The sequence below is a fragment of the Triturus cristatus genome, chromosome 5_2 (assembly GCF_964204655.1).
Source record: "Triturus cristatus chromosome 5_2, aTriCri1.1, whole genome shotgun sequence".
NCBI classification, from domain to species: Eukaryota; Metazoa; Chordata; class Amphibia; order Caudata; family Salamandridae; genus Triturus; species Triturus cristatus.
In genome coordinates, this window is record NC_140588.1 from 798126430 (window position 1) to 798139763 (window position 13334).

At 41.0% G+C, this 13334-nt stretch overlaps 1 protein-coding gene and 1 pseudogene across 1 annotated transcript in view; both read left to right on the top strand.

Moving 5' to 3' along the window:
• Positions 1 to 13334, top strand: part of ADGRG4 (adhesion G protein-coupled receptor G4) — a 1724535-nt gene that overhangs the window by 272450 nt on the left and 1438751 nt on the right. The gene's annotated exons all lie outside the window — the stretch shown is intronic.
• LOC146829290 (forkhead box protein F2 pseudogene) overlaps positions 1 to 13334 on the top strand; it is a 38655-nt pseudogene that overhangs the window by 23752 nt on the left and 1569 nt on the right.

The following is a 13334-nucleotide window of genomic DNA, read 5'->3' on the forward strand; positions in this document are numbered from 1 at the left end:
TGTGCTTGACCAACATGGTGTCTCCGGTGCCGGATTTCGATCGACTGATGAGGCCCTTAGTGTCTCACGAGTTGGCCTGTTCTGGTGTCCGGATCATGGCGTGTGGTGCGGCGCATGGTATCCTGGGTAATTGGGACATCTCAGCGGCAGCCTACGACTTCTTGTCCATGAGCTATTTGGAGGAACATTCCGGGTGCCCTCTGATTGTGCTAGAGGCTCCGTTGGTTGGAGAACACGTATGTTCCTTTTCTTTACTTAATTGGATGGCTGAGACTTTTAGTGGCCCTGCAAACGATTTTTTGTTGGAAGCCGTGGCCACATATGCTGCCTATACATTCATGGATTAACTGGATTGTCGTCCATTGCGCCTGTGCTACTGGACAGCACCCTGGCGCAACATTTATTTCTTTTATTTCTCTTTTTTCTCTTCCTGATGGTCGGCTTGAGTTTTTTCCTATACTTGCATTGTGTTTTTTGGAATTTCATGCTGCAATTAATTGGACTTTAGGACTTTGGCGCTGCATTGGTTACGCCTTGTTCTGCTCTGACGAAACTGAACTCTGCGTTCTCTCTTTTCTTGCCTATTACATATTGCTTCGCTCAAGGGGGCGTGTAGTGAGTTCTCCCTGAATACGTGCATACATTGTTCAGTTGGCATAACCACGTTGAATGTTATGTATCCATATTTTTGTCTTTGCACACGACACTGCGTTTACATGTTCTGTCTTGAATAAACTGCTGACTCGAGACTTCCTTCAGACGAGTGCATTCTGTTGTTCCCATCCCAAGCTCTGCGCAGCGACCTTGGTCTGTACATGCTGTGACACACAGTCTGGAATTTTACACAATGCATGTGTTCCACTCTAGGTTGTTCGACCCACTCTTTAGCCATGACACACGCGCAGCTGCAAATACCTGAAAGTTGTTGCTTTTCATGTCACAGACATCATGTTTATTATTCAGACTGAAGACGCGCCTTCCTGCGAGACGGCTCCTGATGCTCCTGTGATGTGATTTCACTGAGCTGATTTTTGAGGTATGGGGTCCCCTATTCAAGCCTAAGAGACCTTCTATTATAACATCATTATGATATTAGCTACTTAGTTAAGGGAAGGTGGTAGTTTCCTCGGTATTTTCCGAATCGCTAAATACCACCTCGGTATTTTCCGATTCGGTAAATACCACCTCGGTATTTACCGATTCGGTGAATTCCGATTCGTGATTACCGAATGTTACCGAATCGGTAACTGTTACCGAATTTTTACCTACATATAACTTACCGATTCTAATTTACCGATTCGGTACGGCTCGGTATTTAAGAACCGGTAAAATTTATTTACCTACATGAGGCCCTTAGTGTTTATGTTTTTCGTGCAACATCCATAAAAAAGTTCTTTTTTATATTATTCCGGACCTGTGTTTTGCTTTTTTAGATTAGAACAGGACCTCACATATGAAAAATGGCAGTGGGTTGCAGAGATTATTTGGAGTAATATTAATGAGCTGCTGCTCGATTTCAATACCAACCATTGTGTCACCTACAGAAAAAATGGTGGCTGTTGCTTGAAATGTCAAGTTATATGGGGGCTACAAAATAGCCCCAAACCAGCCCAAAAAACGGTCGTAGTTGTTGGAATGCACCAACTCCCCCAATCCTTCCGGGGGGCACACCTCCATACGGTCGACTAGCCTCCAAAATCACCTTGAAAAGACACATCCCTGAATACTAGATGGAAACAAAGTAAAAATTTGGACCAGAGTGCCTATGCAGCAGTATTGACTGGCAACTAGTGAAAGTGGTGGGGTGAGCGAACTGGCACTGAGAGAAACCAGCAATGCGTTTAGCCTCAGTGCCAAAGCTCACAATTGTGACTCATTATAAACAGTTTTTATAGTTGGCTACGACTGAGAGCCCCGGAGATGAAGCGGAATCAATGCAATTTTCTTACAGTGCCTTGTCAGTGGGTCAAAATGGTGACGACTGCCGACTCGAGCAAAATTAAATACAACTCATGCAATAAACTGTAACTAAATCGCTGACATGCATTGCATTAATGCTTACCTTTCAAATGTTAATGTAATGCATGTCAGCAATTTAGTTATTGGTAATGTTGCTTAAATATTTTAAAAGAAAATGCAATATATACTTCCCCACTGGCTGCAGGTCCTCCGATCCTGGTGTTTTTCTCCAGTCCCCCAAGCGCAAAGCCCCAGAGCCAACGCCCCTAACCAATCCAGACGCTGCTCTTTTTTTGTTAACCAGCATGAGAGAAGAGCCAGGCTTGGATGGAGCAGGCTAGCTCAGTGCTCCTACAGTCACTAGAGCCCTATGCTTGCCAAAGTGATATGCGCACTTAAAACTGGAGTAGCCACCACTACTTCCTGCTGCTGCCAATTATCAGCAATGGCCCCGTCCTGACACTTGGCATGGGCTGGCCACATTAAAAAATAAAATGGTAATCAAATGATTTTATTGACAATTTATTTTTCATGCTTGCTGCGCTCACAGAAAGAGGGCGACGATCCAACGCCCTACTAGAGGAACCACCACTACTGTGCAGCATCAGTGACCTGGCCAAAGACGGCAATAAAAAGATGAAACTGTATCCTAAATTCAAAGCTGTTCTTAACAGGGGCCCCAAAATATGTTAGGCCCAGGGCCCCCAAAATCCTTAAGATTTCCCTGGAACTGACATAGACAAGAAGTTATTGAAATTTTCCATTTCATATTCTGTTTGTTCAGATGCAAGAGCACAGAACTTTGCACCCTCATCCGCAAAATCAGAAAACTGAAACTACGTCATCCCAACTCTTGTGTGCAGCTCATTTAGCAACAGCAATAATCTTCGGTAACTATAGGGCTTTTAGTAAATGTAGAATTTGTGACCATTGCTAATAGGTGTACCAGTGGATGTTTGGACCACTCCACAACTGTATTGGCCATCTTTATAGATTGTTACACTCAATCCATTCCCTGCAACATGCTCTTGTAATTGCGATCAATTCTGCTAGTTGTACTGAAGTTACGTTGCATAAGTATAATTCTTCCACAATATATGCTATTGTGTAAACTGCATGTACTACTTCAAGGGTTCCATAACAGCCTCGCAGATGAGAACCATTCACAAATTTATTTATGTGATTTGTAAAGAACTGCCCAAGAACTTCCCAGCACTGCAGAGAGGGTGGCAGGTCTGTGTGGAAGGCAGATCATGGAAAGAGCCAGGTTTTAAGTTTCTTCCTGAAGCTACGTAGGACCTTTAGAAGTCGCAGTTCATATGTCATTGAATTTCAAAGTTTTGGAACCAAATGGGTAAAGGATCTTCCTCCCCATCTGGGTTTTTTTATTCTGTTGTGCTCATGAGATGATCAAATGAGGACCTAAGAGGCCTGTTAGGGACACATGGGAAGACAAGGGACTGTAGCAGGGCTGGACCTCTGCCTTGCAATTCTTTGTGGGCTATGAATAGGGCCTTGAACTTGATTCTGGATTGGACAGGAAGCCAGTGAAGTTTGGACAATGAGGCATTCACGGACTCCTGCTTGGGAACCTTCAGAAACATCCTGGCTGCCGCATTTTGAACCACCTGTAGCCTGTTGACTACATATTTGGGGGCCCAAAGGTATAGTGAGTTGCCATAGTCCAATCTTGAGACCATAAGAGCCTGAATCACTGTTCTCCGTGCCTGGTCTGTGAGTAGGTATATGATCGTACGGAGCAAGCGTAGAATGCCAAAGCAGGTAGCCGAGAGTATTTTTGCTTGGGTATCCATGCTAAGGTTCCGGTCAAGCCACATCCTCAACTTCTTGAAGGAAGGCTTAGGGGCAGGGGTCAGCCCCCAGTTGTCCGGCTAGCTGATCCTGTTCCAAGGATCAATGCAGTTTCCAAGTAACATAAGCTCAGCTTTCTCACTGTTGAGCTTTAAACAGCAGTTAGACATCACTGTTTCTATTATCTATAAATGAAATAAAATTTGCCAATTTAAGTGGTACATCTTGAATATCCGGCCTTGGTTTGGTGCATAACTCTGTCACATCAATACAGTCATGGTCACTTTAATCTATTTTATCAGCAAGCTCTTTCTTTGGCAAAGATAGAATTGTTATAAGATTCAGGTTATTGCAACATTTAATTGAAATGTTCTCTGCTGCCAGAATTATTTGCTCATACTTAGTTAAGTGGCTATTTGTGTGATGCTCAGCAATGTCTTAACCTAATGTTGAATCAACACAGTAAGGCCCAGATTTATAAAAGCGAGGTTGGCAGGACTTCAGAGCCCAGAAACTCCTTTGCCTGAGGAGGACTGGTGCTGGTTGAGGGGGGCCCAGACCGCATATAGTGTGGCAACATCTTTGGCAGCACAGGATGCAGTGAGGATGTTGGTGGGGTCGGACATGACTTCAGGGCCCAGAAGCCCCTTTGATTGAGCAGGCACCCTGGTGGAGGTGGGCCCAGTGCACATATAGTGCAGCAACATCTCCCACAGCGCTGGATGCACTTGGCGGGGTTGAGCAGGGCTGCAGAGCACAGAAACCCCTTTGCCTGAAAATGAGGCACCCCGGTATGTACTACTCAAAAGGCTTCCACCGTAGATGGTTTTCTTGCTTATGCTGTTGGAGGCATTAGTAAAGAAATTGAGTTGGCTGAAAGGAGACTTTCACTTGATGGTGATGCTCCTGTATGCCGGTTGCCTCCTGACTCTGTTTTTACAGTAGCCGGCTCTGGATGTGGGCCTTCTTAGAACATGGAGTCACCTGTTATTGAACAAGCTGCTAAACAGAAAAAAGGGGTATGAAGACTCCTATAACTTGTTAAAGGGGAGTTCAAAAGTCTGGCCATTTGTTTGTGCCTCCATATACTGATTTCACCCTACTCTACCCTTTGATCCTGAGACTTGATATTCTGATCAAGCAGTATATTAGACTCATTTATGATAGACAAGGGCTTATTGAGTTTAGGTATTTGAAATAGTGCTCACTCTTCTCCTCGAAGGTCAAACCTTGGCGAGCCCCAACACAATAAATCAATTGCTCTCTTTCTTTAGGCTCAAGGGCCAGAACAGGTTACCGGTGGGGAAGGTCCCATGCCGAGACCTGAAAGAGCTTCTGTTGAAGGTGGAGTAAAGTTCAGCCCGGGCAATATAATGGCGCAAACAAAAAGTTTCAAGAACATTTACAGACCCTGGGTGCGGACAACCTGCTCTCGCCATAATTCTCAACTTAACTGTAGACTATTACCTACCTTGAACAACCCCCCAGAAAAATGTCCATAAGTTTTGATTGTCACAAATATTTCTGTCTTAAGTGCGTGTATGGGGAAAAATGACATGCAGTTGAAGAAAAAAGTTCTTCACAGGCTATCTAGATACTTGAGTCCTGATTTAGATCTTGGCGGATGGGTTACTCCATCACCATTGTGGCGGAGTAACCCGTCCTTCAATATCTAAATCAGGCCCTTACATGTTAAGAGCCTACAATTCTGAACATATCCTTTCAGTCAGAAGAGTCTCCTGGATTGGACCTTCAAAGAAAGTTTTTCAATTTTAGCAAACCGACTTTTGTTAGAACTTTGCTTGTTAGTTAACCACCCAATCAAGATGGAAAATGTAGCTGTATATGGGTCCCACCACAGGATGTCTTTTATAGGTACCTTTGCTACAGTCAATATCTTGTCTTGGCTAATTGCCCGAGAATTTCTAACTGTAGATAGTAGCTTGGTACCACTCTATAGCAGGTTTTCTCATCTGCAGAGTTTGTGTGACTTGGGCTGATTGACACCATCATCTACCGTTGTGTGTCCCAAATCCCTCCTTGAGGCTTACCCAAGTAATGATTGTTCACTCTATTCCACCTCAAGTGAACTCTGTCTCCACGTTAAGGAACATTTGATGAAACATAGCAGGACCGGCATGGAATGTTTGTGATAAAGAGTGGTTCCTATTTATCAGTAACTATGACATTATAATGATACAGGTGAACTGGGAGATTAATGATTTTAATTGTGATGGATATACCTGCCTGTCTATTCCTGCTGTTAGATTGAATTAAGGCCGAAATAAGGGTGTGGGGAGTCGCATAGCTTAGCACAAACTGTCCCTAAATCTGAGCTTTTCTTGCATCTCCATAAAAAATAATGAGATTCGGTCATTTTTTGTACATTGTGGCAAAGAGTTAACATTTGTTCTCGTTCATTTTTACAGTGATGAGTTTACTTTAATGTTAATAATTTCAGTAATATGTTTAATGTCATTGTGCTAGTCACATCTAGATTCCCTTACATGGCTCCAAATTGAGTCATTTGCCAAGATTTTAATGCCCAGATAGCAAAGTGTTATTTCATCAAGTAATTCATCCGCTCTTCTATCTATGGAGTTAGCCACCGCCTGCCGTTATAATAAAGGGGCTGAGATTGGCAAATATGTATCTGAATATCACCTGATTAACATGCATGAGAGGTCAGATTCAACCAAGCCTTTTACTCCCACTTACATTGGTAGAGGCTGTTCGCCATCAATTGACTATATTAGTATCTTGTGATACCCTATGGGTTATACATTTTTCTAACTTTTACTTACTACAATCTGATAGTAGACATGACAGGATCTCTATAAGTGGTATTCATCATCTTCCTGAGCTTGAGATAGAATTACATGAGGTCATTTCTGCACTACTTGATTGTCCATCCAATAAGTCACCTGGAAAAACGGCATTCCGATTGACCTCTTTAAATGTAATATCAACCAAGGGACTCCCATGATCACAAATATCTTTAATAACTTTAGCGATTCTAAATTACCATGGTCCTGGTCCATGTTTATCATTTTCCCCTTCTTTAAAAAAGGCAATCACAATGAACAACATTGCTAGTGGCCCATTTATTTAGTTAATTAAACCATCAAAGTTTTAGCAAGAGTCCTCTTTCATAGGGTTAAATCATGGGCCAATGAACGGGGTATCTTGTGTAATTGTCAGTATTGGTTCAGGGAGAGCCTATGTACATTGGAGCAGTACCTGAATCTTCATCTAATTCTTAGCAAATATATACCATTACCAAGCACTATCCATTGTATTTGTCCTTCATGGACCTTTCAAGCGCAATCGATTGAGTCAATAGATTATATTTAAGGCCAATGCTTCAGAGCATTGTTGGTTTCGTCGATGGTTAACTTTCTTTCTGACATACATAGTGAGTTGTCACTTAGGTCAGGCTTGGTTAAATGGGAGAATGTATGAATCCTTTTTGTCTGGAATGAAGGTTACGCCAGAGCTGTTTTCTTGCTCCTTTATTGTTCATATTATATATGAACAATTTGAGTACACTTCTAATTTGGCAGCAAAAGGATGTACCAATTATTTACACCCATGCTGCTATTCTGGCACCCCTATGCGGGCGATGCTGTCTTGTTGGTACACTTCGGGATTAACGTAGGCAAACTGATATCTGTGTTTGATTCTTTTATGGCTAACTTGGACCCAGATATTAATTATTCCAAGTATCTAATATTGGCATGTGGAAAAAAAAATTCTAACATGCGCACTATTCCAGTCATAAAAACAAGCTCTAGAAGGACTATAGTTTTCCCTACCTAGGGATATATTTTCATTATACCCAAAGCTGGCATATTAATACTGCAATATGGAGAGAAAAATTGCAACAGTCAGTGGCAGCATTATTTAATCTTATTGACTTACTGGACAGAAAATGAATAATACCATTCCTTAATGTCTATAAAATACAATGACTTCCTATCAAAACCTATGTCACAGGCAAATGGGAATAAACTAATGCCATACTTTCTATCCCTCCCATTAGCTCCACTTATATGTGTTCTGAGGAGTTGGGACTCCAATACATCAAGGATCGAATTAAGATCCCGCTTTTAATTTGGCTATCAATTTGGTCCAATGAATGTGCCACCTTTAACCATGATGCCATCAGAGACTGCTTGCAATACAATTATTGCCATAACATTCCATGGTTGTCCTATGTTTAGCAGTCCTGTATAGCTATAGGGAACATGGATTTTTTTGATAACCGCACCTCCATTTGTAAGAAGGACTTTTCTAGCCAAACATGAGAGTAGTGAATTCAGCAAGCCCAGCTCAAGACCATGCTATCCACTGAGCCCTACTTACTGCAAAACATTGGTCATTGGAAGAAAGCATTATTATTTAGGTTTAGACCAGGTACATTCTGTGAACTGTTGGACTTTTTCCTGAGCCAGTATGCAAATTACATCATGATGATGTCTCTAAACAGACGGTACTGGATTTAATACTTTGTTTTATAAATGTTATGAATTCTATACTAAAAGATTTTTAATTCCTCTTTTAAAAATGCACTATTTTAGAAGATATATTTCAACCTTACCATTTCTGCAAGTACTTGGTGATGATGAGCCCTGTTTGGTAGTAGGCTGTTTTCTTAAATGCATTGTGCGATGTTGTAACTCTAGGTGTGTCAAATTCTTTTTTTTTAAATATTTATATTTATTTATGAAGTTTGCAAAGATACAAAACGAACAAAAATATAAACTACAATCTCTTACAAAAACAAAAGTTAAAAAATTAAAATTAAAATTAAAATTAAAAAAAGGGCAGGTCACAGAAATTAGGCATTATCCAGCTTCAGGCTGTAAAATTACAAGGAGGGGGAACGGGCACAGTGAGGTATAATTTACATCAGTACATAAATTTCTCTACCCTAGGAAAGTTGGACTAGGTGGTCGAGAAACCTTGAACCCTGTTCATGGAATGGGGAGTATCAACCATGTCACAATCACTGTACAATAAATAGATAGTGAATAATAAAGCAACACAAGCCTTAAACATCCTGTGCATCAGCTACGCCACGGTTTGACTCCTGATATTGTATAAAAAGGCCCCAAAAACTCAATGGACGGGAGCGTGGGGGAAGCAGCTCATTATACACATCCGACTGGGTGTTACAATACACCATATCATTAACCCATTCAGCCACTGTTGGTACAGGCCCCCGCATCCATCTCATAGCAAGCCTACGCTTAGCTAAAAGTAAGCCCATGGAGATCAGTTTGCGCACTTTTTTCTGTAGAGGTTTCCTGTAGCCTTGTAGCGCCAATAACGGATCAGGTATGATGGGAATGCCCACAATCTCAGTCAGAGTTGCAAAGATCTGATCCCAGAAAACAGCAACAGGGGGGCATTGCCAGGCCAGATGGTAAAAATTAGCTCGAGGCATGGCACAACGCTCGCAGCAGTCAGATTCACGCAGCCCTTATCTGTTTAGGCGTTCAGGTGTATAATGAACCCTATTAAAAAACTTCAAATGCACTAGTCTATGCCTGCCGTTTAGAGAGACCTTACGAGTGACCTCGCTACAAAAAAAACCATATATCATCCGGGAGTTGTTTCCCAAGATCAGCCTGCAAGGCTAAACGGGCCTTAGAGTATGGAGATATCTTGGTCTGTAAGGCTGAAGCATATAGTTTAGAGATCAATTTAATAGGGGGCTGTGAGCGAAAAGGATGGATAGAGGGGGAGTTTCCATAGGTTCCACCAACTCCTCTCCCAATACCGCATGAAGAGCATGTTTCGTTCTAAAGCAATGGCTTCCGGTGGAGTCTCAAATAAAATTCAAAACCCTGGCTATTGCCGATAGGGCCCTATATGGCCTGCGTCCTTCCTACCTTCAGAAGAGGCTCGCCTTCTATAATCCTGCGAGACAGTTGCGGTCATCTTCTCAATTTCTGATGCAGATTCCTAGATTCAAACGCCAGAGGCTAGGTGGGAGTTCTTTTGTACGTATGGCTGCTCTGGCATGGAATGCTTTACCCTTGGCGTTACGCAGTACTCAAGATTATGTGATCTTTAAAAAAAAGTTAGAAACCCTTCTCTTTGACTAGTGCTTTGGTCTGCGGTTGCTTTTCTCAGTTCACGCCGGGACACTCTGTCGAGTATCTGTGCGCATTACAAATTGATTTAACATAACATAACATAAAGAACTGAAACTGTGTTAGCGCAGTGGGTGTCTCCTTATCTGCAATTGCATCATCCCAGGTGATCATCCTGCCGTTCTTAAAGAGATCGCCCATCTCAGTCATACCAAGACTTTGCAGTGATTGGAGCATGCCTCTTTCTGAGTACTAGTGACTCCACTCAATTAGCATTCGAGGCGAGTATAATTGAGCTCCAGCAAACAAATCGAGGAGGACATGCCAAGCATTTACCACGGAGTTCACTGAGTCCAGAGCACCATAGCGCCTGATCGGGGCTTTGGTTGAGCCATGGTAATGGTTCAGGTGCAGCAGCCACCAGGTGTGACACATTGTTATGGAGTGTTGAGTTTTAGTTTTTTTTATCATGTCATTGTTGTACTTTTATGATTATCTTAAGTCATAATCGAATAAAGATTTTTAATTGGATTTAAAATGGTTCGCTTAGCAAAGATCCCATCTAATGATTTTGCTTGCCAACATATCACACTATGATTAGTTTGAGCAATAATTTCCAAATGCATTCCCAACACAAAAGCAGAGACAGACCCTTAATTGCGCTCTTTTGTGGGGTCTTCAAATCCACTATTAGGTCTATTAAATCTGCATCAATTTCTCACAATATGCATGTACTGACATCTGGATTTTGCATCGCGCTCACTATCGTCCACTATCAACTTGTTTCTGGGGAACATTTGTTTTCAAATGATCGATAACCTGATTATATTTCTGCATAAAAACTGGAGAAGGCTTATTGTGAGGGTCTTTCATCTGTGGTTCTTCTAGCCATTGCACCACAGAATACACTCAGTCCCCAAATCTCAAAGGACAACAGTTGAAAATAAAGCATTCAAATCTGTCCAAAGTACTTTTAAAAATGGTCACAGTCCTTTCTACCCCGTATACCACATCTAAGCTTTAGGAAATTCTTTGTAAATGTTTAAAGATCACTCCTTAACCAAGGTTAATGCGGTTAATGCACATATGCTCCACCCTGCACTTCTCTCAATGGAAATTCTTTTTCAACAGCCACTTCATATTCAGAATTCTCACACTTACATTTCTCTTCTTTCAATCCTTTGTGGCACTTCGGGCTTATCATGTGCTTCTGTCCATTCTTCTCGCTACCTTGTCACATCTTCCTATTCTCTAATACTGTCTATTCATTCTACAAATTGTTTTTCACAATGTTCTGGGACTCTGATTCATTGATTCCTTTTCACTCATTCCTATCTTATATGAATCACAAATTCTCCTTTCTTTTGAATCCGCTTTTAATTCTTTACCTAATTCCTCATGTTTCTTAAAGGCATGACAAGTACATCTTTGCACCCAAAAATGCCAACTTGTTTTTGTTATACATTGAAATTTTGTCATTATATGTTTCCTTTCCTGCCATTATTCCCAAATCCCCTCGGAGTTTGAAAATATTGACCTCCACCACATTAGTCTCAATTTGTGAAGTCAAGCTGGATTTTGTTTAATCTCTCCTCACACTCAGCTCTCCTTCTCTTATCTCTTCCACCTGCCCTTGCCCATAATTATTGTAGTACAGTTCGGTCAACAATATGTCTAAAAACTCATCCTCTCCTCAGAATCAATCTCGCTCTTTTCCATCTGATTCTTGTTTTCATTGTTTTTTTTAGTTTTGTCATCTTTTGTATTCTTTATGGCTGATTCGTCAGTAATCGCAGGGAAAGTATCTACAGTTTCTAGAACTTCCTTTATTCATGCCTTCTTTCGTAAACCCAATCTCAGATCCATTTAATGGTTGACAGCTTTCCTACTTTGTCCTTTCTAGAATTGATTATGTACTTTCTCATTCGCTACATAGTCCCACTCATTCAGGCTTTCGAAGTGCGCAGGTCTGGGTTGCAGCTTCATCTCAAACATGACACTCCTTAAATTAGCAATCTTTTTTCACTTCAAATTTACCATTCACAGGAAATTGCAACTTTTTATCATCATCAGTAATTATATTGCATTCTTTGAGTTATACATATGTATAGAATTAAGGTTTCAAAAGCATTTTGTGAGTGGTTATACCAATTGGGGGCAGAGCTCTCCCCAACATGTAGGAATCTCAGACTTATTCAGAAGTGCACCCATTATAATTCCAACCTAGCGTTACACTACACATAATAGTAATGCAACCAATCACAGCACGATTTCAAAACAAGACCTGAAACACAACACATAATGTTAATAACCAAAACAAATAAACCTTTGTCTACTGGGATAAGGGACAGAAAATCAGATTCACCACAGAGAGGGAAATGCTATCCCCTTGAGTGCTTCCAATCATACCGAGATAGATTCTTGACCAGTGACAACCTGTCCTTAGAGCCAGCATATATATCTTCATGCACAATAGTAACACTACTCAAGATTAGTTCTCATACACAAGTAGATCATTAGGGGTTCCATGGGACTTAAGCCTATTAGAACCTTAACCTATAACCTGATGTGATGCCACACGCCTTTTCAGCAGACAACCTTATAATATTATCTTGAGATCTTAGATTTCCACAAATCTGTAAGCCTTATACAGAACTGCAAAAACACTTGCACACAAATTACATAAAATCACAATATGTTCTTATCAAAAGCACAATTGAAACATCTTCAGCAGTTCACGCAGCACATTACAATGCAATACCGTTTTCAACGTATGCACAAAACAAAACACATATCACCGTTGAGAAAACGCGCTCTGTGGTGCACATAAAACGGCTTCACACCACATCACACTTTGTAAGACAACACACTACTAAGACAACTCATCACCCAAGGTCCTATTAGATTTCATGTAATGCAAATCTTGACACCTTGTAAATCAACTTCCAATCTCCTGTTGGTGGTCTCAACAATAATCCAAACTATTCCAGGATTCCCTAACTTCTGCCAATTTTTTGCATCAAAGTTTTCACTAATTATGTAATTAAATGAATTATACAAATTTGCCCAAGCATTCTCCACCAATACTCACACATACTAGTGCCCGACGTTCTCCACTCAAATTTGTATTCTACTTCTGTTTTATAATTGCCCCTACTACCCAAAGTTCAAAGGGTTGATGTGCATGGTCGGGACCGTGTGAGTCCCACGGGATAGTGGTCCTTAGAACCAGAATAGAAACCTTCACTGGACAGAGTAGAAATCCATAATTGTTTACCATACTTTAGGACTCATTATAGAAGGCAAAAAGTAGTTAATTAGTCAGAGTCAAACAGCATTAATAATGTATGCAAATAAAGCCAATTCTGAGAGGACATAACATAAGGTGACCCTCCAAAGCAAGCTAAAAACCAGAACAAAAATTATAGTTAAGCAAAGAGCTAGCAAAAATTGGCCCAGTTT